Genomic DNA, 25,287 nt, shown 5'->3' with positions numbered 1-25,287 from the left:
ATGTTTCTAAAAGTACAGATCAATAGACGGTCAATCCCTTATTGGTTTTGGCTCAAAATTTAATATCTAGACTATTGATGTTACTTTTGTGTAACAAATTTTACTTGTCTAGCACTGTTTGTTTTGAAATTATCGTGTTAAATTATATTAGTCTGACGGACACATTTCTTCTGAGCGGAATTTGCTCACAATTTTGTAGAAACCTACACATTTAGTATCAAGATTGCATAACAAATTTCATTCGTCTAGATCAAATCATTTTTGAGTTATATTTGTCACAAATAGATAGACGGATATCTTCCAAAAACGTGGGGAGGTCTAAAATGTGGAGATTCGTCAAAATATCGAATTCGAATTTTGCATAGCATATTTTCTCTTTACTAAATGTACGAGTAAGTAAAAATTAAGGAGATTCCATCTTTTAGTCAGTAACATGAACACGAGAATGCTTTAATCATAAACGGAGTCGGAAACACAGTTTGGAAATAGATGGCCAGCATAAAGAGTTTGAAAATTTAAATTCTAAATTGTAATTCGGAATTAGGTCCTTTTTCTGATATGATAATGTTATGTAAATTTCTTTTCGTATGTTATGTAAGCACTTCCTTTTATATCCAGTGGTTGGTAATAGGGTGCAAGGGATGTATAAATTCTTTTCAGGCACTCTTGGAGAAGGGGGGGGATTCAGAAAAGATGAAATATGTAAATTAAGTTCACTTAATCTCAAGAAAAAGCTGATAAATTTTACCCAATTGTCATTTATCCTTAAAACACAACTATGTGAAAATAGCTACATGTTGTTTTCGAAAAAAAAAATCATTATATTTCCTGCTGTGCTTTGATTCAGGTAATTTAATGTCTGCTTAGTTAATTTCATCTTCGTCATTTAATAACCACAGGCTACTACTAAAAAACAATATTTTAATTTGTTTAAATTTTAATTAAAATATTGAAAAATCCTTTAATAGTCAACATTTACTATCAAGAACTGAAATTTGAGAGCTATTCTTTCAATGGGCTATTCTTGAAATTTTTTCTACATGGATATCACATCACACGATTCACAAATATTAAGCTGGCTGATAGTAAAATTAGGGAATAGTAAATATAATCCAGTTTAAAATTCTTGAAATCAGGAATCGTACATTAAAACTAACGATTATGTTTGGGAAACTTCTAACATTTCAAATTTAGGGGTAGATCGCAACATCCCAGCAGTCTGCGAAAGTAAGTAGACTACACGGGGGCGACCTGTTCCCCTCCAAAAATTGGTACCAACAATGCTTGGTAGTGCCAAGCGTTACCAAGGCACACAATTTTCCTTACTCATTAGTTTAAGGCACGAAGAGCTTCGATATTCCAAAATCATTTATTTCAAATAGCTCTCCTTGAAAAGTGGTAAAAAGTTCACTTTTGTTCTCATTATGTTAATGAAAGAATACAATTAAAGAATAAAATTAAATAGTGCCAAGCTGGCTAATAGTAAAATTAGGAAATAGTAAATATAGTCCTGTTAGAAATTCTTGAAATCAAGAATCTTAAATTAAAGTTAATGAAATATTAAGCTTTCTCTTTAAAATTGATACTAGCAGAATTTTTTACTTTCCATTAAGGAAAAAGTTGAGGTATATTAAAGTCAAAGTTATGATATATTTGTGTGTTAACTTTATTTATATAAAGATCTCAAGAAAATTCCATTAAAATAGAGCACACATATTCAAGAATCAGATTGTAAAGCTTTCATAATAATCGAATTTTGTTAATGAATCTGAATGAATTATTCAAACCCGCTACGAAACTTGAAGCTAATAATTATCGTCATTGCATAGTTTTACGCAAAATTTCATAATCTACTTCTGATCTAAATTTGTCTAACCACATGATTGATGCTTTTTAAAGATATCTGTACTTAAGTCATGAAGAAGAAAATACTTGTGAAATCGTAATAATTTGTTGTATTTTACCAGCTGATCTGTGATTGCTAATATTCAAAATTTGAAATTGCTATCTATGAAAAATTGATAGTTATTCATAAGTGTCAAAAATTCTTATTTTAAAAATACTGTGGGTGTTTTTATAATATTTAGATTTGGAGTTTATCCATTTAGCAGATAATTTGCTATTAAGATAAATAAATATAAAGACCATCAAAAGAAATTGCATGTTTAGCTTGGCAAAGAGATAAGTAATATTTATAATAATAGCTGTTGCTGTTAATATTGATCAGGGGTGATCTGTAATTGCATATGCGATCATTAAACATAATGTTTCGTAATTGGGATGAATCAGAGAGTTCATTTTTTCACCTTTTAGATAAAAAGGTGTGTTGTTTTTACTTTCTCGTATACGTAGTATAGATAAAGTATAATAATCGTCAAAAAAAAAAAAATCAACCTCGTGATTTTGACGGACCTCCACGTTTTAAAACTCTTGAGTTCGAAAGACGCATTTTAGGAAAATGTCCGTCTGTGACAAATATAAAAAAAAACTTATCACCATTTTGAGTTAATTACATTCAGAAAAAACCTTGCATGTACCAAAACTGTTAGTTGCCCATTACCGATGACAGTATCCGGATGTTAGGTACCAGTGTTGAAGCAATATACTCCGTGAAGAAATTATTTGTACTTAGCTTAATTTTAGTTCATTTCATTCCATACAGTTAAATATGGAATTACCCCCCCCCCCTCTTGTGACAGAATATAATTGTTTGAATCTTCGAATATAAGCAGTTGTAATAGCCATTGACTGCATTTAACCGAAAAGAATTTTATAACAATGGTAAGCAACCTCGCCAACTTCTTTGTATTAATAAAGTATGGGATTATAGTAAACATTGTTGCTAAATCCTTTACAATGAAATACTTCTGAGAAATCTATGCCTGAAGGCATGCATAGTTGTTTAATTTGGTGAACAACTTGAATGTCACTGCCAAGGACAATGTCAATCATTTGTCTTTAACAGAAATGAAAATTACGTTTTAACACGCTAGTCAACACGCTAGTATTTAAACAATTCAGAATAGTTCAGACTTCCTCTTACAAGTTTTAAAAATCTCCAAATTCTATTTAATATTCTGAGCCATCACAGATTCAGAATTTTGTATTGGATCAATACAAATATGCACTTGTTTTTTATGTGCCACCAAAAGGAGAAATATTTTTTTAAATGAGCCTGTTTTAGAAATATATTAAATAAAATTGTTATATTTAATTCAGAAAACGTAAAATAAAAGCGTAAGAGCATTAATTTTTGCAGAAAAATTTAATTTAACAAAAAAATAAGGCTGCAATATTTTTTTTTTTCGTAAAGTTTACGTTGGTGAATTTATGTTTTAGAAATACCAAAAAAAAAAAAAAAAATGAGTTTCATAAAATCAGAGCAAACGATTTTCTTCATTGATAAAAATATATTTGTCTTTTTATGACAAAAGAATACCAAAATCTGACAACGAAATCGTTATCAGATTTTATATTTTTAAATACAAAAGATGTTAGGAACTGAAATCCTTAAAAAGATGTACAAAATATTTTAAGAATCAAAGATTCTGATTAATATAAAAAATGGCAAATCTTATGCTTTGAGAGGCTATTTAATGAATATCTTTCAAACGTAATATTACACGTATAATTATAATTACACGTATAATATTATTACACGTATATTATACGTATAATTATAATATTTTAATTTTTTTTGCCAGCAAGTCTAAGACTTAAAAAAATAAACTGTAGATTTAATGTCATATTTAAAAGATTTAATTTGATTGTTAGAAAAAAATACTCCTTTCGTAATAATACTATAATGCAAAGACTGAAAAATCTATGATTTTCGAACCATATTTTTATACAAACTTTTATGCTTTGGAAATGGTAGAAATAATTTAAGATATTTTTTTCAGTAAATAGATATTTTAACTTTTAAATTCAAACTAAAACAACGCGAAAGAAAAAAAAAATGTAAGAGTAATTCGAACTTCTAGTCTGAAACATCAAAGTATGTTAATGCTTTAGGATCTACCCGAATGTATTTATAATAATTTTAAACTTTATTCTTAATTAGTTGTCTCAGACGATCATTTGTTTCCTCGGGAATAATGTTTTTTTTATTTAAAATAAATCGTTTAGATATAACTTCATGTCTATGATTCTGCAACGTTGTCTGACGTTAAAGTCATGTTATTTTAACTGTCTTATATAAGTTTTTTTATTGTGTTCATGAATCTTTCTAATGATAAAAAGTCCTGTTGACATCATGGCGCTATTAAAAATGTAAATATTTGATTAATATCTCGCATAAATTTCGCGGTATCTTTACATTTTTATAGTCTCGTAAACTACACAGTAAATTCGTAAAATGTTATTCATAAAATATTTTTTTTTTGAATTTTAACATGACATAAAACGGATTCTGCGCAGTTATATTTTGCAAGAAAATTATAGTTGCCGAGAAAAAAATTTAAAATATTGATTTCTTAAAATTTAAAATTTAATTAAAGTTTTGAAAATCCTTTATTAGGAAGAACATTTGACCCAAGAAATAACTACATGCCGAAGTTGGCAGCTCTAGATCCAATGGTGTTTTGCATCATGCTTGTTACACAATGAATGCAATTTACAGATAGTGACCCCGTCTATAAATATTATCATAATAAAATTATTTTGAATGGAATTTATTCATTTGAAATCATAGTCATTCTATCGTGCATTACAAGGCGCATGTCATATAATATTTAATATGCAATGTCTTTTTTTTTTCTCCTGTAAAATTCGCAAAAAATTTAAAATTGGACTGTCTCTTTGACAAATTCCATGTTAATTGAGTTATTGAAAACGTAGTCAATTTGCATAGAAATAAATGCATACATAGAAATAAATAATACAAAGAATAAAAAGAATTTTTTTCGTTTCTAGTTATTAAATTTTTTTCTTTCATTAATCTTATAAGAAAGAACAATAGTGAACTTTTTACCACTTTTCAGGGAGAGCTATTTGAAATAAATGATTTTGGAATATTGAAAGCTTTCGTGCCTTAAACTAATGAGTAAGGAAAATTGTGTGTCTTGGTAACGCTTGGCACTACCAAGCATCGTTGGTACCAATTTTTGGAGGGAAACAGGTCGTCCCCGTGTGGTCTGCTTACTTTCGCAGACTGCTGGGTTGTTGCGATCTACCCCTAAATTTGAAATGTTAGAAGTATCCCAAACATAATCGTTAGTTTTAATGTAAGATTCATAATTTCAAGAATTTTTAACAAGATTACATTTACTATTTCCTCATTTTACTATCAGGCAGCTTAATATTTGTGAATCGTGTGATGAGATATCCATGTTGAAAAACTTTAAAGAATAGCTCTCAAATTTAATTTCAGTTCTTGATAGTGAATGTTGACTATTAAAGGATTTTTCAAGATTTTAATTAAAATTTAAACAATAAATTAAAATATTGTTTTTTAACAGTAGCCTGTGGTTAATAAAGGACGAAGATGAAATTAACTATGCAGACATTAAATTACCTGAATCAAAATACAGCAGGACAAATAATGATTTTTTTTTCCGAAATAAAAACAATATCTTTCATATAATTGTGTTGTAAGGAAAAATTACAGATGACTGAACGAAGTGATAATGCACATGCAACTAAAACAAATAATTAAATATATGCGTAATACTATTTATTCCCGTAATTGGAATGCTCTATTGAATAAATGGAATTAATACAAAGCATAAATTTTCATTCAACATGTATGATTAAAAACAATTTTGTAAACACCGCGATTTTTTTTAATTTAAAAAAATTCAATCGACAAATTTGGCCTGATGTTCGATAAACTATTTTGGTTAAAGAACCGTATGCCAAACTGCAATTATGAGTTTTCTTGGTATATATATTTCTCAAGGACGCTATTGAAATAATCTAAAATAAAGACATAATTTCACAAATATATTTTTCTATTTCTGAGAAAACGACAAAAGTTAGTAGAGATTTAATTTTAAGAAGATTGTAGATATTTTATACACAGAATATTTATTAGCGGTACAATAATTTATTTTCTGAATCATAGATAAATAGTTCCAGCTTCAAATCTACTTCAAAAAATTGAGAGCCGGCGTCCTGCCATAGGGGTAGCGGGTGTTCCCCGTGATCTGGGCGTCCCGGGTTCGAGTTCCGGTTTGGACATGATTATTTTTCCGTTGTTATATCTGTGCGATGTGTGAATGTGCCCTTCTGTAAAAAGGGGTTGTTCAAGCGAATGAATGATGCGTGAGTAGCAAAGTCGTACTCTTGGCCCTAGATGGCACTACTAAAAAAAACACGGGACGGTCCTCCCCCGGCTTAAAATCACTGTCTTCGTAACAGAGGGCTTGTCCGTGGCAAGTGCCATAAGAAACAACAACAAAAGGTTGAGAAATTCCTATTTTATATTATTTTTGTCATTGAATGACTGCTATAGAAGTTTCAAAATGTTGATTTTTAAAGAGATTCCACTTTTATTCGTCATATTTAGAAAATATTCTCGATACACTAACATTTTAAACAAAAAAAATACATCTCTTTAATTACTGTAATTGCTCGAGTTACGAAATCTTGTATTTTTTACCAATCATCGACCGCCTCGAGAATTCATTGTATTGATTGGCGGATCATCCACAAAGAGTCATTAAAATGGTCTAAAATAGTAATATTCAAAAACTGGCAACTCAGTCAGTCTAGCTGCAGAAATGTAGAGCTTTTTTCAATTATGTGCCAAGAATACTCTATATAATATGATTAATTAGCTTGAGAGACTATATATTAATTTAGAATTTGTAATTGATTCAGGATACATAAAATATAATTATTTACCTTCTTCAGAGCTTTTTACGAATTGGACTATTATATGTATACTTCAAATAGTTTATCAAATGGTCTTTGGACTACTTTTAGAGTGTAAATTCTTTATGCACGGAAAAGCACAAAACCTATTTTAGTTTTAGAATCGTGTATTTGTTTATTTCTGCAGAATATGAAATATCTACTTACTCATATCTATTTCTGAAGAATAATAAAGTTTCTATAAGGAAGTTAGAATTCGAGAGTCTTGAAGGAAGATTTTCAAAGGAAATAAACCGCTAAATGTCCAGAATGTCATTGTTTTCTCAGAGACATGATGCAATATAGAAAGCAAAACAATTTGCACGAATCTCATTGAATCTGGACGGTTTTATTATTGATAACAACGTCATGTTTTTTTTTAAAGTCTGATTAAAGGTTGACCTTCATTGGACATTTTAAGTGCAGGAAAAATGTACCCTTTTGTTTAGAAGTTATTGGAAGACCTGTGTTGAACATAACAACAAACAGTTTAGCAATTTGTATGATCAGCACTATGAAGTATGTAATTTTTAATGAATGAGGTATTCAGAACATGCCTTTATCTAAATAAATTTTCTTACAAAGGATTTGAATAAAAAAGTACATAAAATCATATTAAAGAATTTTTTTATTATTTAATAGTGAGCTACCAGTCATCGGCGACCAGTCGTTTTTGCATCATGTTAATAACATTAATTTAATCATGCCAAACAATTCTGTTTATTGAATCTCAAAACCCAAATGAAAGTTTTATTTTAAGTTATGCTAGAACAGTAAAAATTCAGCTCTCTCATTGCTGAGACATATTCACAAAGTTGTGAAATTAATTAATGAATAAATTGGTTAAATCGCTCAAGTTATTAAGACTGAAGGCACTGCCAAAGTGTAATTTTTTGATATCCATCGAAACTGGAGGGTGGCAGTTAAGAGGACAAACAACTGTAGATGACTTATCAGGAAATCAAAAGCTTTCATACGAAAAAAAAAGTCAGCAGGTTTAGTCTCCCCAAAACTTTCTCGCATGCTCTCTAATAAATGTACTTGTGCATCATTAATCGCATGCCTTTGGTTTTACATTTCAAATTTTGAGAGAAATATAATTCATGCTACTTTAGGAATTTTACACCGTTTCTGCTCATTGTATGATATATTTCTATAATTATTTGTCTGCATCGTTATACTTTCTATTATATCACCAGAAAGAACGGCCGTTTTTATAAATGAGTGCACTTTAAGAAATTTCCAACATTGCTTGGCGCTTAAGTTAAATCTTGATTATAAGTACAACGAAAGTTCAGAAATTTTATTAAAAATATACTTCATATCTAAATCTCCTCAACCTGGAAAAATAAGCCAAATCTTCATATGTTATTCATCAGCAACGAAAAAAAAAAAAGCGAGCCTGAAATAGTCTCTTCTTTTCTATTTTTGTGTTAGTAAGCATTATAATTTAGAAACACATTAAGCAGTACGAAATAAACTTCGTAGTGGTCATGACATCAAAACTTTGTATCTATAAGAATTGTAAATATATCTCATAAGTATTAGATCCAAAATGTACCATTCAATTCCCATCACTATATGTGAATCTAAACACAAAATAGACCATTTTGTATGCGTATACCAGAAAGTCAAGAAGATAATTCTACCACTGATTTCTGTTCTTCTTTTAAGATAGATTAAGTAATAAGGGATTATCATACTTTAGATAACTGCAGCTACTGAATTCATATATTTGATCTTTGGCTTATCGGAAAAATATTCAGCCATATTACACATATAATATAAGCTTATTCGAAGAATGATGGCAAATTCCTTGATCGAATATTAATAGATTAAAATAGCCTCCTTCTAATCCTTACACTAAATCTAAGCTTCTTTTTGTACCACCCAAGCTGTAATTAAAGCATCGTCCAAAAGAAGATGTAATCATTCTCTTCCAAACATCGTTTTTTTCTTTGTTCGAACAAACTGAGGCGACGGTTTGCATAAGGAATCAGATCATTACCCCACAAAATATGCTTTTATGATTTAACGCACGAGGACCTGCAGATGGGAGAAAGTTCGACTCAATTAGAGAGCCACGCTTGACTTGTCAAGCAGCGAAAAGTGACAGGGTGGCTTCCTTCATTAAGCTCTCTGTGACTAATCCAGCTGTATTTAAACACTTCTGCTCGATGACCAGAGGCCTTGGAAAAAAAATATCTTTCTGGCTGTCAGAGAATGGAAGGGATATCTTAATCTCTGACGAAAGGTGATAGAGGTATACCGCTTTTATAAAGGGATTTCCTTGAATCGGGAGTTTTGGAGTTTTTTCACGTCATCGGAAAGCGGATTTGGAAGATTTGTAATTGAGACGTCATGAGAAAAGAGATAATAATAAAATGAGAGATCCGGGTAAACAAATCATTCAATTTTATTGTCATGTATGGGAAGTAAACTTGTTGGAGTAGTCATCCCAAAAATTTCTCGCATACTTTCTAATGATGGTAATACGTCCCTCCCTTATAAAATTGTGGACTTTGTGTAAGGACGTTCATGCTACAAGTGTTTCAATACGTGTTTTCAGAATGCCATACATGAATTTTGTGATTCATAGTATAATAAAGAAAATCGAATATACAATTCAGTTTTTTTTTTTTTTGCCTAATTGTTATTTTGCCAAAATTTGATACTTAACTACAATTTTAGCAGCAAGATCACATAGCAAATTTTATTAATTTGAGGCTTTTGAGTTTTGAGGCTTACATACATGCGAAAATACAGACAGACAGTCGTTCAGCCTTTGGACGAAATAGGTTCAAAATCTGAATTGAATCTACACTTTAAATGATAAATGTATGTACCGAGTTTTATACATCAAGCACTTGATACTTTCTTGTTATTGTTTTTACTTGCATTTACACAGTGAGTCAGATAAAGTTGCTTTGAATGGATTTTCTTCAAAATTTGATAGAAATCTTAAAATTTCCTCTGGAATCTTAAAAACAATCTGGAAGACACAGGCAGATTCCTTTACGTTTAAATTACTATCTGGCAACTTGAATTGTTGATGTTAGAAACAGTCAAAATGAGGGCTTGAAAATCACTTTTCAGCCCCTTTCTAAGATACCTCAGTTATCGAAAAACTTCAAATACAAAAGTTGTCTTAATGAGGCGCTCATTTGGCTAACTGGATTTCTTTTTCTATCTTCAAGGCTAAGAAAGTTATAGCGAAAGGAAAATTTCAACTCCCCACCATTTCCATCCCCTTTGAGCTAGATTCCATGCATTACAATCCTGATGTTTCCCAACTTTTGAGGAATATATTTGGACGATAGTTGATCAGAAATGTGGTCCCACACAATGGCCCATACGAATTCTGAATTTATTCTATGTTTGTCCTTTTTTACTGTTGGGGTGGTAATAGTCTAATATAATTTGATGTACACCACCCTGTGAACAAAGTGATGAGTATATCTTTGCACGAACTCTACAATGCTTAAAAGCTGGGAGAAATCTATCAGAAAGAGTGCGATTTCATACACTGACAAAATGATATGATTTCGAATATACATTCCACTGCCTTTCTTCTCCTTTTTTTTTTTTTTTTTCTTTACTGCTGTGCAATTGACAACAAAAATATAAACTATTTTTGTTGACGGAAAAGAACCATAGCTACATTTACACTGCTTGCCGTTAATAATAAGCTGTATTTTGCATGAATTTGTTATTCTTGTTTTCTGCACTCTAGAACACGAGCATGCGTTTCTCACTATGGAACAGAGATTCGATAGTTGCGTGATAAAGTCTCAGCTTTAGAACGGAAGAATTGCAATCTCCAGATCAATTATAATAAATGCATTAAAAGCTTGGCGTATATCAAATATGCCATCGAATTTTTTTAGTTGAAAAAGTGTGATGTCACCTGAAGTATTTTGACCACTGTTATGGAAGTATTGCAAGAACCATTCCAAAATAAATCTAGTTCCTCTACAGCTTTTAAAATCACCATTATTTAACTTAACTTTAAACTTCAACCTTGTGTTGCTACAAGATTGTAATTTGCTTTTTGTGTTATATGGATATATATATGGAGAAAGAGAAAAAAAGAAAAAGAACTAACCTAAGTAGGGTATTCCAGAAAATTGCATTTTACGCATAAAACGGTTATTTCCCCCGTTAGAACATCGTTAAAGCTTATTTAGAATAATAGAGCAGTAAAGAAATGCATATATTCATAATTCATAAATCTTCTATATTCAAGAAATGATTTCAATTTCAAAAGAGAAGCTTTATTTCGACTATCTTTTATTTTATAATATTTCCATGTAAGAAATCCATTTAAAATTTCAAATTGTATAATTGCAGGCCCATTTTTTTTATTATTTAACCCTTTACTCGTTAACAATGAGTCATACGGGCATTGAATCATTACTTCTTAAAATTATAGGCTGAAATTAAGCCTTCAAAAGATTCTATAATTAGATATAAAATAAACGCATTGTTAACGCACATTACGCATTGTTAATTCACAAACTTTCAGGTACTTCATGACTTCTTAAATGAACCAGTAAGACAGCACCTTTTTTTTTTTTTTTTGACGCGGAAGATGTTATTTAGTCAGATTATGCAAAGAGCCAATCAGTTAAGGGGTTAAAGTCCTATACCATCTTTCACAAAATACCTTATTTTATTTAAAATGTTAATCTCAATCTGAAATAATGTCCATCCTTTTTATTCATGCATTTAATGCTATAAGATATTGCATAAATTTAGCTTAGCTTCATTCATGTTTTGAAGGTATACGAAGGGTATCTGAAAGCAGATCTGGTAATCTTGAATTGTTATTTGGTAAGAAGAATATCTGCCTAACATCCCATCATACCACCAGCAGATGACGTTTCACTTCGATGGATTTAGCATACACCATGCTAATGTACACAGCAGAACTTTATTAAAATCATATCTTGCACCTGTGGGCTCTTTTAGAGTTCAGAGAGATGCGTTTTTGTTATGTATGCACTGTATGCTATATAAGCTCAATGTGTCATGGTTTTTACATTTCAAAATGAGTTTTTATATTATATACTGAGAATATAGTTTTTGTACTGTCCGATGTAAATTTTTAATCTTAATTTATCACCCTCTAAATATATTTACTGCTTCTTTGACTAAGGAAGTAACTTTCGCCTAACCGTTGTGAAAAGGATTTAAAAGAATTGGAAATGAGGTGCCATGAAGTAGGAGCTAATGATCTGAGGATTTTGGATTAACAAGAAATATTGAATGAGCCGTAGAATGATTTATTTTTTGTAAGCGTAACATATATAAGTTTTTGTAAACAAGTGCCTTTTGCAAGTCTTTGAAATTTTTAATGAGGGTATAAATTTCCCATTTTTTGTATGTTAAAGATGATGTAGATGAATTTATTTTAAATGAAGGGAACTATAGGCTAGCTGCTATTCTTATTAAGAACTTTTCTTTTCACAAATCTTTTTAATCAACGATTCGTTAACAGCTGCGAATTTTTTATGACTTTATTATGCAATATGTACGAGACTACATATTTCAAGATTAAAGTTATTAGCTTTGAGGATTTTTCTATATCACGCTTTGTAATTTCAAAGAACATTTGAAATATCTAATTTTGGAAAATAAAAAGAGTCGAATATTTATCATAATGGATAGAATTCGCCTTTTCACATCCATTTAAAATTAAATTTTGATAAATGTTAAGACTTTATGACTTACCTAAATAGTATCAAAAATAATTTTAATTTTTGTAACAAAACCAAAAAAAAAAATAATTAATTTTTTTAGAAGGCAGTAAGAAACAATTAAATGATCAGACAAAGGAAGAATCTTCATTTATCCATTTTCGAAAAATGTAACTCACTGAAGCATAGGCTTTCAAATTTGTTAGCTATTTTCCATACAAATGGAACAAAAATTCCAATATAAAATTAAATATGTATAATTAAACTGAACACCAATTTCGCGCAATTTACTGAATAGTTACGATGGTTACGTGCACCGGCAAATTTTGACGGCATCCTGGCATAGGGGTTGAGCGTCTTCCCCGTGATCCGGCCGTCCTGGGTTCGAGTCCCGGTTCGGGCGTGGTTGCTCTTTCTTTGTGTTCTATCTGTGAGGTGTGGGACGGTGCCCCCTGTAAAAAAGGGTTGTGCAAGCGAATGTTACGCGTGAAGTAGCTAAGTGCCACTCTTGGCTGTAGTTGGCTCTCCTTCAAAAACAAGAGGTGCTCACATAGCTTAAATCGCTGACAGATAACTGTCAGCAGAGACTTGTGAAGTACCATAATTCGCAACCACTTGTATTTTTTACTTCACAAACTTTTGAATGAAATAGCAGTTTTTCGCAGTTTTGATTTGAATTCAAAATGGTCTTTGAAAGTTGAATGGAGTATTAGCATTCTTCCGGCGTTTCCGGCTGTTCCTGAAAAATGGTACATTTTCTCTGTTTTTCATTTCTCCGCGCCTTTCAATCAGTTTAGCCTTCAAATATTGCTCAGAACTCCATTTATTTTCATGTGATAAGAAAGGACCAGGTAATAAATTCGTCGAAACTCCTACGGATGTACGAAATGTTTCATGAAACGTTGGAGGTCAGATAACAATATCTGTGGAAGTAAGAGCTTTCTCAGTTTTATCCATTCATATAAAGAGAATAAAGAGGTATAACTGTCTCGAGCTCAATCGAAATTCAAAACGAAGCTTTTACTTAATCTTATGGCAAATAAGATAAATTCTTTTCTTATTATACCTAAAGCATTACGATTTAACCAGTTTAATAATTAGTACAGAGATACAGTACACATGGGTATTCTCGAGTGGAATTCGTAATTTTAAATGAGGATGATTGGATCATTTTTTTTTTCGTTACTTAGTCCTTAATCGTCGTGCTCTGTGCGTCATACGGGCATCGAATCATTACTTTATGAGCAATATTAAAGTATTTTGTTTGCTTAGCCGATGAAATTAATTTAAACGCATTGTACGCATATGCCTTACATATGTGTAATGCCTGTAATATTTTGAATTATTTCCGAAATGTGCACCAGTTTCCCCAGAAAACTCTACAGGGGGACTACTTACTCTCAAATACTGGAGTTAAGTTTTCCTAATCTATCTATTTTCTAAGTCTATCCTTTTAAACCATTTCTAACATACCTAAAATATGTTGTATCAAGTGAGTCACGATCATGTATTTGAATTTTTAATGATTATCCACTAGTCGCTTCATGCGATCAGCTGGTTCACCAGGAATATTAATTATATATGTTTTCAGATAAATTGTTTAGATATGAATTCATGTTCATGATTTCGCTAAATTGTCGAATATTAAAGTTGTGCTATTTTAATTGCCTGACTTTACTTAAGCTCTATTTATTGTGTACGTGGTCCTTTCTAATAGAGATAGTCCCATGGCATTATTGCGCTTTTAAAAACGTAAATATATGTTTCATATATTTATAAATTTCGCGATATTACAACCACTTTTTTATTTGTCTTATAAGCGACACTGATATAAACAAAATCATTCTTCCTTAAATTAGGCGATTAAATATTTAATGAAACAATGGAAATGATTTGAATTTCAGGACAACAATGTAATCCGTTGTTGGAAATTAAGCAAACAAATTATTCTTAAAGACTGTCAAAATTTAGCAAATTTCTCATTATTATTAAATTAGCATCATTAGAAAGACAATTTCTTATATTTTAAATTGATAACAAATTCATTTTTTGCAGTAATATTTTCGGAAGTTATTAAAGAAAAACATCAAAATTCAGCTTAATTTTTAATTAATTAAAACTATAGTTTAAATTTCAAAAAAAATCGCTCCGAGGTACACAATTCACCCTCTCAGGTATATATGTTTCAAATTTGGTAACTGTAGGTCAAACGGTTTGATCTATAGAGCGCCGACATATAGACACGAAATCTTCTTTATTGGTAGCAGATATTGTCATCAAATTTTCCATTTCTTTTTAGCATCATAATACGAGTTTTTTTTTTTTTTTACTCTCATTGATAAATTTTTTTTCGTTTTGTGAAAATTATCATATTAAAGGTTTTTTTTCTTTTCTCCCAGTCCCTCTTTACGAAAAACTTTTTCTCAAACAAAATGTGAATTTCTTACATGTTTTTTAAAGCAAAACTGAAAACTATATCAAATTCCTTTAAAACTATTGTAACAATGCAAAGATTTCATTGAATAAACACTACAACTCTGATTCGTTATCCTTTACCAAATTCTGCTTGAAATAATAAATGCCTATATACTTCAAAGTAGCCTTGACAACAGAAGATGCCACTTTTATTCTCCAAATCTTTAGTCCTTGACTAATAAAATTCGCCAGTTATTCGAAACTAAGTGGAGGTATAATCATCATTAGAACCTATCAAATTACTTAATTTATTTTAAATAAAAAGTAGAAATACAAATAACCATTGAATAATATGATTTCGACAATCAATGAATTTTGCACGATTTCGTTCATGCGTAAATGTGTAAACACCCAAATGATCATGCAAATATTTGTTTTCAAATTTTAACGCACATCATGAGTGACGTTAATCCTGATCATCATTTAGTGAGAAGTGAAAATAGAAAGGGAGTCTATTGCTCAAAGAAGTCCGCTAGCATTTCCGTATATTTATATGCGTTACGCTATATGGTTGTATGTAAATCAATCATAACTGAGAACTAAAATAATCTAACTACGACGACAGGCTTAACAAAGAAATGTAAATTATCAAAATACACGACTGGATGATGAAGTAAAAAAAATTGTATTTGTTTTCTGTAAAAGCAGCTTAAGTTATGGTATTCTTAGTTAAGAAGATAATGTCTTAATCATTTTTAAAATTTGAAAACATTGCTTTTTTTTAAAGATTTAAAAAAAAAAGATGGAGTGTCTTTTTTTAGTATTTAAGATCTTGCGTTTACATTTTAGAAAAAATAACATTTTGAATGGTTAATTTGTAAATTATGGTAAATCAAAAGATGTAATTTTACGCATATATTTTACATGGATTGAACTTAGAAAGCTTATAACATTGAATAAAATCGTCGTATCTAGAAGTTCCAAAACAGCAAATTTCTTACTTGGAGAATATTGCGGTGGATAAATATGCAAATTTTCAATAAAGGATTGTGTATATTTGATATTTGAATAATTTTCTTAACTATACTCTTGAGTGATAATTAAAGTTGATAGCTAGGAAAGAATTACCATAGAACGAACAATTAAATGGCCTTATGATCCAAATGTCTTGAAATTAATGTATAAATTTTAGCTTTAAGCATCAATATTTGACATTATGTGTAATGAAAATCTAAATTTCATTACGGAAGTTGCTTGGTTTCGCTAAGTTCAATCTGTTGCCAAAGATGCATAGAAATATTGATAGTCTTATCCACGAATTATATACTGAATTTTATATACTCGTGCTGTCATTGATTTTAGGAATATTTCTAAAGCAATAGAAATCTGAAAGATATGGCTTAATAATGTTACCTGCAGCATTATACGTGAAAAATAGTGTCAAAAATCGGCCATAAAATATTTCAAAATAAAACAAGAAAAATGTAAATTTCAGCTAAGAACTAAATGTCAACTTAAATAACGCTGACATAAATTTTGCTCCAAAACTTCATTCCTGACTTTCTATAATCTCGACCATAATGATAATTTTTTTGAATTAATTATTTTTGAACTGTTTCATAGTAAAATATTGGTGAATAAAAATTTGTTACACTTTTTTCACAAAATATATTTTTTTCGAATTTTTCTAAAGCATTGACCAAAACATTAAAAAAATAAAATAAAAGTTTTCCCGTCCTTAAATAATGTGATAATGAAAAAATATTTAATATATTTTGTGGCCCAAATAAGGAAATATTACTATAGTCACTTAATCATGTCAAATTAAAAACGAGGCTTTCACTCAAAATTTTCCAGGTATATTTCTTCACACAGAAAATTCTATGTAATGTGTCATATATCAAAAGTATAGAATCTATGCATAAAGTGACTATTATGCATAGTCACTTTATGCATAGATTAGCGTATATAATAAAGTGTATGCATGCGTACAATATAATAAAGTCTCTATTAGCAAAAATATAATACTCTAAAAAATCAAAATGAAATTTTCCTCGGACTGTTTCAACAACTTTTTTGGATTTTGTAACAATGTTTTCCATCAATAATTAGGAAAATTATTGACAGGAAAAAAGGAAATTTTAGATAAATTTTAAAAATGATCGGTTTATGCAGATAATTACAGTCATATTTTTTCTACTATTTTTACTCATAAGAATTCCCAAGATATCTTATTCAAAGAAGAACACATTTCATAGTTTTTAGGAAAAGCATTCTTTCTTTTATTTACCACTATGCCAATACAAGTGCTAAATAAGATCAAATACGTACAATATTTGTTCGTTGACATGAATGACAATTCACAAGTAAATGATTGGAATAATTCAAAATATATGTAATATTTTCATCCAAGGTAAATCATAATATACATATGAAAAATAATTATAAATGACATTCTTATTATTTTACATCACAATAAAAAAACTGAATCATTGAAAACGAAAAAATAAAAAAATAATGATTGAGGGATTTAATCCAAAATTGGAAACTATTTAAAATTTTAAGACAATGCCCACGCTAAGTTCTCTCTATCTAGTTTATTTAATTTTTATATTACCTTATCCACATACGCTCGAATACATAAGCAAACAAGCATAATTTCATCTTTTTCTCGATTCAGGGTGTTTCAGAAAGTGAAAATATATAGGAAAATACTATGTTAAAATTTTGAAGATTCTTGAAGACTCTTTTTCAGCATCATCTCTCCTGTTCTCACATTTCAATTTATTTATTGTCAGCAGCAGTGAAATTAATATAATATATTCCATCAAACCTTTATTTTATTTTTGTTAATGAAACTGAGATTTATAGGTTAAAAAATATCTGTTGGAATCATATTTTAAATGTATTCAAATTCCCTGTAAAAAATAAAATTAATTAGCTAATCAGAATTAATTATTAAAAACATGCATATCGAAGCACTTATTTGAGTATTTCAATTTCAAATTGTGAAAATTTTAAATCCGAAATATTGTAGCAATTGCAATTTAATCTGAAGTTCATATTTAATTTGTTCTACAAGTAGAAACTAAAAACACTATTTTTTCCTACAAACTTTGCCCCCATAATTAGCAATGTCTTTTATAATTTTATATTTAATTCAATTTTTCATTTGCCATGAAAGAGAAAAATCGTTAAAGTAGAAAAAAATTTGGAGGTATTAAACAAAAGGAAAATAGTTAAAAAGAAATTCTAAACGCAATATAAAACAATAATTATTTCCAACATGTTTTCATTCAACTCAATTCATTCTAATTTAGTGAAACAGTGTTACAATTATCTATCTATACTTATAATAAAGCTCAATGTGTGTGTGTGTGTGTTGGCGCTCTACAGGCCAGGTCATTTGACATACAGCTATCAAATTTGGTACATGTATACCTTAGAGGTCGGGAATGTGCACCTGGGGTCCCTTTTTTTGAAATTTTAATTAGAATTTTAATTATTAATTAAAAACTAACTTTCCCGACAAAAAAAATCTTCCATTTTCCCCACCGCCAACTTTTCCGCTAAAAAAAATCTTCCATTTTTCCCCACCGCCAAATGAGTAAGGCTTCAGTTTCTTTTTTCTCCCAACAGTAATGAGGCTAGGGTTAATATTTTTCGGCGGATTATTTTAAACGATTCTGTTTATTTTCTTAATGTTTTATGCATTTAAAATTAAACATTGTTAATTAATGCATGTTTCAGATTCATTCTGAAGTATTTTTGAATTAAAATAACACAGAATAAAGGAAATTAAAAATGTATAATCTGCATAGCGTTACCCCAACTGGCTTAGAAAAATTCACGCATTTGCGTTACCTAACTGGCGAAGAAAATTCACGCATGCGCATTGTTCTGATTGTTGTCATGACAACCACTTTCAACGGATGATTTAAATTATTTTTAGGTCAGTTGCATGCTTTTGTAAGTAAATTGTATTTATGTTAGTTATATATTTTTTGTATATGCTTATAGTTTTAAGTACATCGTTTTTTAAGTAGTTGTTTTTTTTTAACCTGTTTTCAATGATTTAAATTATTTTTAGGTTAGTTGCATGCTTTTGTAATTAAATTGTATTTATGTTAGTTATATATTTTTTTGTATATGCTTATAGTTTTAAGTACATCGTTTTTTAAGTAGTTTTTTGAAACCTGTTTTCGATCGATTATTTTAAACGATTCATTTTATTTTCTTAGTGTTTGATGCATTTAAAATGAAACATTGTTAATGAATCGATCTGTTCATGATGAATCTGAGAAATTTTAGTTGACAAATTCTTGAGATATTACATAAATTAAGAAAGATATTCTTTAGTGACCATAAAGTTTAAACGCTCAGTGACTCTATTATTAGTAATATTATTAAAAAAATGCTTTGTTTTAGTAAAAAATATTATTATATTAATTGCAGATTAATCCTTTACAGTTTAATTTAAAGCATAATTTCTACGAGGGGTAATAGAAAATTAGAGAGATACATATCACGCTATGACTGAAGGCCTTTATAATATTATGAGTGAATTATATGACTATCAAAATTTGAAGTTTTAAAATATTTTGCTGAAGAATCTATTAAAGTTAGAATTGCGTAAAATATTTAATGGTAGGACCGGAGTTTAATCCCCTGCTTCGCGCAATTTTTAAAAATCGCCAACAACGGCCTTGCGAAATATTCAAAACCAAAGGAGCAGATGTTCAGTTATAGTGTATAATAAAGATTGCCAGCTTTGGCGCGTTATCGCAACTTGGCGAAGAAGGAGGTTAAACTCCGGTTCAACCTATTTAATTATTAAAATTTAAACTAACATTAAGATTTGTGAACCGGCTGGTCGCCAAAGGCGGCTAGTATTTTATAAAACAAAGTAATCACATTATCATGTCATCAATTTAGTATTTATACCATGTAATTTAAACCTGATTGATGGAAAGATAAAAAATAAATAGAATAGAAGTAATTTACAACAATTAAATTCATGTTCTGGGAAATTTATATAATTTAAAAAAATTTCATAATAAAAAAATAATAAGATTCATTGAATAATAGCCTTGAAACATGAAACAATTTATCGCCAGCACTTTCATAAACATTACCTATTACTTTTTGTATACATAATTTGTATACATTAAAAAAAAAATCAACTTCGAAATAAGAAGATATATTTCTTAAAAATCGTTAATCATCATCTTTTATAAGTGGCTCGTGGAAAATCTAAAACAAATAACCTGTCATAAACATAAAATTAGATTATGTTTCTTTTAAATATCATATCATTAGTTTATAACTGGCATTAAATTTTAATAATGTTCCTCTGTTTTAAAAAACAACACATATTCACAGCTATATCATAACTCTTCTAAAGCATTAATTGGTATTTATAGCCAGATATTTTATTTTAAAAGTAAAATACGAGCCATAAATCGAGGATCAAAATTTTATGCGTGCGGCGTCCTTTAATTAAAATAATTTTATGATCCTGTTTAACATAGCGAGCTCGACAACTAATGTCAAAATTAGGAATTAAAAAAAAAATACAACAAATGAGAGAATTCTTCAGTTTTGTTTGGTCATTCAATAACAAAAAGGAGATAAAACACTGTTATATAATTGAAAAATGAATTAATTAAAAGGCGCAAAAAAGGTAAAAATATAAATGGTATGAATTTCAATGAATAAAAAAAGGCTATTACTTTCATCACATATGTGTTTTTAAGAATATGAGTGTTATTCGTCCGTTTTATTTTATGTTCTTAAAGGAAATAACCTAATAGGAACCAAATAAAGAATTTTAAAGAATTAAGCATTAAAAATTAGTCAAAATATTCATAAAAATGAACAATTTTTTAATATTTTCCATAATTTTTCTATAACAGTTCTTTATAATTGAGAAATTTACGTCATCAAGGTAAATTTTAATAATAATTATAAAAATAGCATTCTTTGTTACTTCAGTAATTTTATTCGAACAGATACACAGAACAGAACAGATATTAAATATCCAAATCATTTGAGGCATCACTTTGATGCAATTTGTACGAATTTACGTCACCGCATTATAAAATTAAAAAATAAGATGGATTTCTTGACATAATTTTAAAAATTCATTCAATAAATATTAAATAGGATATTTAAAAATAACAAAATAAATGATTCTTAAGATTTGCAATTCAAAACTTGATTATTTTATTTAAAACTCTTTTGTTAGGTTAATGTACTTACTTTCAGACACGGCAGATACTGATTTAAGAATTAAATCATGGTAGGTGATAATTTAACAGTGCAGCGAACGTATCATTACACCCATTTTAATAGTTCTACGTTTGCTCCAGATTTATGTAAAAGTAATATATGTTCAAAATTTAATTTTAGTTTATTAACATCAGTTTTCCATATTCTATATTATTAAATTTATGATTAAAAAGAAAATTGTTTAACTTCATGGAATTGTTTTTATAATTTTAAGGCTTTTTGAGACACTTAAATACATTATTATGTTATTCACGTGAATTCGCTCATTCGGAGTTTTCATTTCGGAGTAATACGAAGCAAAAAAAAAAAAAAAAAAAATCAAGAAATAGTCATATTTTACGTAAACACTTTTCATAAAAAGTGAGAAGCTACATCTTTCATTATTATAGAGCAATAGGGAAACTTGTCTATATAGTAGCAATTGAGTCAATATAAACATATGTAAGAAATATTTTCAAAAAAATTTCCTACTTCACATAGAAATTTTGCAGATTCTGATTACAAATGTTTATCCAAAAAGCTTAAATGTATTTGCGATGTATCAAAAATATTTATAAATAGTGCATCTGTAAATCGAATTTGAAAACAAAGCTTATAGATTTTTCAATGCTAAAAGACACGTTTTCTTCATTTTTCTCTATAAATGTAAAATCTATAAATAAAAATAAAAAAAAATGTAAAAATAAAATAAATGGTATATGGTTGGCGACAATCGAAATCAAATTCGATTTATTAATTAAATTCTTTGATATTAGCAATTGCGGATTTCCTTGCAGGCAGACTAGGTTATTGTTTAGGGCCTTTGAGCTGAGCTGGTCTTCAAAAAAAGACATTATTTATCAACTAAATAAATTTGTAAAAAATACAAATGCATTGAATAAAAAAACCAAAATATTAATTTGGTCACGTATCTTTATATAATACTAGCCGCCTTTGGCGACCAGCCAGTTCGCCAATCTTAATGTTCGTTAAAATTTTAATAATTAAATATTTTATGCAATTTCTACTTTAATAGCTTCTTCATCAAAATATTTTAAAACTTCAAATTTTCATTATCATATAATTCATTCATAATATTATAAAGGCCTTCAGTCATAACGTAATATGTATCTCTCCCATTTTCTGTTAGCACCCGTAGAATTTATGCTTTAAATTAAAGTGGAAAGAATTAATCTTCAATTAATATAATGATATTTTTTACTGAAACAAAGCATTTTTTTATAATCTGATTACTGAAAATAGAGTCACTCAGCGTTTAAACTTTATGGGCACTAAAGAATATCTTTTTTAATTTATGTAATATCTCAAGAGTTGGTCAACAAAATTTTCTTAGATTCATTATGAGCAGATCGATTAATTAACAATGTTTAAATTTAAATGCATCAGACACTAAGAAAATAAAACGAATCGTTTAAAATAAACGGTTGAAAACAGGTTTTAAAAAAACTACTTAAAAAATGATGTACTTAAAACTATAAGCATATACAAAAAATATATAACTAACATAAATACAATTTACTTACAAAAGCATGCAACTAACCCAAAAATAATTTAAATCATCAATTGATAACGGTTGTCATGGCAACAATCAGAACAGAATGCGCATGCGTGAATTTTCTTCGCCGGTTACGTAACGCAAATACGTGATTTTTTCTACGCCAGTTGGGGTAACGCTATGCGGATTAGAAATTTTTAATTTCCTTTATTCTGTTTTATTTTAATTCAAAAGTACTTCAGAATGAATCTGAAAGATCGATTCATTAACAATGTTTAATTTTAAATGCATCAAACATTAAGAAAATAAACAGAATCGATTGAAATAATCCGCCGAAAAATTTTAAACCTAGCCTCATTACTGTTGGAAGAAAAAAAAACTGAAGCCTTTCTCGTTTGGCGGTGGGGAAAATGGAAGATTTTTTTGGCGGAAAAGTTGGCGGTGGGGAAAATAGAAGATTTTTTGGTGGGAAAGTTAGTTTTTAATTAATAATTAAAATTCTAATTAAAAATTCGAAAAAAGGAACCCCAGGTGCACATTCCCAACCTCCAAGGTATACATGTACCAAATTTGGTAGCTGTATGTCAAACCGTCTAGTCTGTAGAGAGCCAACACACACACACATTGAGCTTTATTATAAGTATAGATTATATGTAATTCGCATTTTAATGATTGCTTAATTATTGCTGGAATTTAATCAGCATATGCCTGCCAAAATAATTACAATAATAATACACAATAATACAATACAATACTTTTGCATAAATACTGTGCGTCATAAAAAATTCAAGAAAATCAGAGTATCTCTGAAAAATTACTAAAATGGAAAATTATCTTTATACAAATCATTAATATGCTTAATAAGTTGAAACTGTGAGGTTATAAATTGATCAATATATAAAAACTTAAGGCCTTATTTTGTACAATAAAAAAAATGACAATTTAATAGTTAAATCCTCCCATGGATATTAGCATAGTCATCTTATCCAATGGATTGGTTAGGCTATAAATTTAAGTCTAAAATTTATTATATTATTTTAATTTTGCGCAATAAATTTATTTAATTATAATTGTAAATATACTGAAAGTAAAAATCTGATAAGTTTACAGCTAGACAGCCATAAATTTTATAATATTACATGTCCCTGTGTATTATATAGAGAATTCTTTTGAAAAGATTGAAAAAAAAAAAAAAACACTTACTTCTAAATAACTGATGAAAAGCAGCAATTTACATAGTATTTAGTTTTATTCTATTTCAATAGTTATAATCTTGCTATTTTTTATTTTATTAACTGAATAATTTTACAGTCACATTATGAATATAATAATTTAGGAGAATTTTATCTTCTGCTACTCCAAAAACATCCACTAAAACAGTTGATGAAAAAAATATCGTTTGTAGATTTCCCAAATGTTTATTTTAGACACGATTTTTTTCATCTATGTTTGGCAATACCTTTATTGACATTTTCTCGTTTTTCATTAAACTCGTGTGTTCTTAATTCATTTAGAATTCTGATTTCAATGTGTAAGAAAATATATCTTGTATTAAACGAGGAACAAAGGTAATTAAAATGTTTATTTTCTGACTGATATACCCGTGTTTATCTGTAATAAAATCCTTTCATTTATATTTTTAATACACAAAGTATTTTTGTATAAAATTTTATAATTTACAAAATCTTTATGATATATATAATAATAGTCCATCTGGGTCCTGTGTTTCGATTTTTTGTGTTTGATTTCCTTCGGCATTTTGGCCTCACTTGTCAAAATCAATTAAATTATTCATTCAAAAGTACTCAAAAGTGCAGTTCTCACGAAGGAAATCAAAACACAGGACCCAGACGGACTATTATTATTTTATATTTTATATTATTTTTTTCCTTCTTTTTTCCCCCCTTCCTTCCATCTTGGGTTCATCCAACTGGTTAGATAACTTAGTGTTATAGGCACCGGGGCACAGGATGGCGTTATGTTATGATATAGATATTTCCTTTCGTTTGAAAGATCCTTTAATTAGAAATATTTTTTAAACAAAATTTGATTATCTATTGGACCAAACAATTTTTAAAATCCACTGATAGTTGATTCTCTCCATAATTTATTAATTTGTTATATTAGCAATCCAGATTTTATTCACAAATGTAGACAATATTTTTTAGAAAGGCAATTTCGTTCACAAACGTATGAGAAAGATTTTAACAAATATTTTGAGATAATTAATTTATTATTAATAGTTAATAATAAAAAAATAAAAATAAATAAAATTAGTAGTTTTTATACAAATAATTAATTATCCACATTAAAATATTTTGTAGAATATTGGTAATGTTTTGTAGCAACAACTCTTCATATTAATAATTTTTGTTTTCAAGCAATAAAAAAATATTTCATTTACTAATGAAAGCTTTATTTCCTTATTTTTTTATATGAATCTGAGCGATGAAACATTTGTATTAAGCCTAGTTAAATAACTGCTTTAAAACCTGCAAATGCGTTAGGCTCACAGCTTGAAATATATTAAAA

General features: G+C 28.7%; 2 non-coding genes across 2 annotated transcripts; one reads left to right on the top strand and one right to left on the bottom strand.

The window, feature by feature from the left end:
* Positions 1-1,193: 1,193 nt before the first annotated feature.
* On the bottom strand, positions 1,194-1,343 carry LOC129969947 (U12 minor spliceosomal RNA). The gene has a single exon (XR_008784696.1). It is a non-coding gene; the product is annotated as a U12 minor spliceosomal RNA (small nuclear RNA).
* Positions 1,344-5,027: 3,684 nt separating this feature from the next.
* Positions 5,028-5,177, top strand: LOC129969949 (U12 minor spliceosomal RNA). Its single transcript, XR_008784698.1, has one exon. It is a non-coding gene; the product is annotated as a U12 minor spliceosomal RNA (small nuclear RNA).
* The last annotated feature ends 20,110 nt before the right edge of the window (positions 5,178-25,287 follow it).

The sequence above is a fragment of the Argiope bruennichi genome, chromosome 5, assembly GCF_947563725.1.
Source record: "Argiope bruennichi chromosome 5, qqArgBrue1.1, whole genome shotgun sequence".
Taxonomy (NCBI): domain Eukaryota; kingdom Metazoa; phylum Arthropoda; class Arachnida; order Araneae; family Araneidae; genus Argiope; species Argiope bruennichi.
This window is presented reverse-complemented; position numbering and strand designations above follow the sequence as displayed.